The 2,027-nt window shown below is 31.7% G+C and overlaps 1 long non-coding RNA gene across 1 annotated transcript; it reads left to right on the forward strand.

Annotated features, from left to right (window-relative positions):
- The first annotated feature begins 831 nt into the window (after positions 1 to 831).
- On the forward strand, positions 832 to 1,755 carry LOC125217623 (uncharacterized). Its single transcript, XR_007175771.1, has 2 exons — positions 832 to 983; positions 1,691 to 1,755. It is a non-coding gene; the product is annotated as an uncharacterized LOC125217623 (long non-coding RNA).
- Positions 1,756 to 2,027: the final 272 nt, after the last annotated feature.

Below are 2,027 nucleotides of genomic sequence, written 5' to 3' on the forward strand. Positions count from 1 at the left end.
TTATTATGTAGAAGTATATGATCAAGCAAACAGAGAAGCTAATTGAAAATACGAGAAAACTTATTTGCTTGTGTTTGCGGGTCAATAACTTTATCTGGATACATGAGCATAGTGGATAATGAATTTTGCGGACAAAATTCTTAAAGGAGGGAAGAATTGTGACATCTCTAATTCAAATTATGCCTTATTCTGCATATTCATACATTTTAATGTTATTTAGGTATTTATATTGTTATAAGAGTAAGTATTGAATAAGATGGTAGTTAATAAATTATGGGGGGCGTGCCTAGTCCGAACTATATATGTTGCCTTTATACCTATATATATGTGCATACACATAAGTTTTCACATAAGATGAAAACTGTAAAGTATGTAATATATGTAGTTAAGCTTCAAAATTAAAATAATATAATATATTACATGGCTTTGTATATATATGTACGTATAAAATTGGTGATAGCCTCCCAATTCAAAAAGCTATATCTATATAAATAAAAAAAAATAGACAAATGAACTAAAAGGATTAAAATACATAGCTATGTGACTACCCATATTTGACAAGTATTGGTAGAAACACGTGTCTATCCAAATTATGAGTTGTCGACACATTTCCAATATAGAATACATTTCTATTTATTTTATAAAACTTAAAAAAAATTATAGTTACATTTGCATGACAAAATCGCATGAATATATGTTACAACTAGTTCAATGAGTATAAGATAAGAATGGAGAAATTGTCAAAAGAAGCGTACCAATGCTATTTATGTAATAGTACTAATTTATCAATAAAGAAGTTTTACACCGCCTTCATTTATATACAAATATACTACACAAGTTTAGTGGTAGGAAGGAGAAATAGAGAGGAAGTCAGAAGAAATACACAGAGATATTACGGCCAAAATTATAGCGGAAGAAAATAAAAGGATCAAGGATGCAGCCAGTGGAATCAGGGGTTCAGTTAAACTACTTACTATAATCAGGTGTGTATAAATCACACTTTTAATTTTAAATATTTTATGTGATTGATTGTTATGTGTTAAATTAGAGTGAATGTTTGAATTATATGATGTGAGCCTGAAATAGTTATGTGTTATTTGATATTGATGGTTTAATATGACGTGGATATGTTATTTGTACAATGGATAAGTTTATCTGTAGCATTGGAGCTAATTGATGGAATATATGGATATGTAACTGGTGCAATGGATATGTTTGATGTATGGTGTTGGAATTATTAGAATCATTGGATTAAAAGGGATCTGTGACAGTCATGCCCTGGGTCTGATATCAATGGCAATGGACCTACGGGTCATTTACAATGGCAATGGACCTACGGGTCATATATACAATGGCAATGGACCTTCGGGTCATATATATGTATACAATGGCAATGGGACCTCCGGGTCATATTATACAATGGCAATGGACCTTCGGGTCATATATATATATGTACAAAGGCAATGGGTCATATACAATGGAATCCCGGGCAGATACCAGACTTGATTTGTCACAGAATAATAAATTGAATAGTGTGGCATATGCATATGTGGATGAAATTGTTTCTAATAATTGTTGGTTATTGTTATATATATTGGTTAAAGAATATATTGATATCTGGGATGTGGGATTAAAGGTAAGATTTATATACACTGAGTTGTGGCTCATATAAACCACTAATATTTTTCAGGAATAAGAGATAGCAGTGAACTTTTTGGGTTGACGTGAGTCATAGGAACTCCACATGTTATCAGGGTCGGCGGCTGGCGCATTTTTGGCAACCTTCTCCTCCTCATCATTTTTGCATGTAGATAAATGTGTAGTATATAGAGTGGTGAAAGAGTCCCACTACGGTTTAGAATAAAATATGTACTTGATAAATGTTGGTTTTTGGATTGATATAATATGTGTGCTCTATTTACTCGACAAATGGATTATTTAGTTTAAATTTTGAATTTATTTTTGGTAAGTGCATAAGTCATAAGAGTTGGGGTGTGACAGATATTCTCCCAAAAAGGTCAAAACTA

The sequence above is a fragment of the Salvia hispanica genome, chromosome 1 (assembly GCF_029641045.1).
Source record: "Salvia hispanica isolate PSC_SH4W2 chromosome 1, Shi_PSC_v1, whole genome shotgun sequence".
Taxonomy (NCBI): domain Eukaryota; kingdom Viridiplantae; phylum Streptophyta; class Magnoliopsida; order Lamiales; family Lamiaceae; genus Salvia; species Salvia hispanica.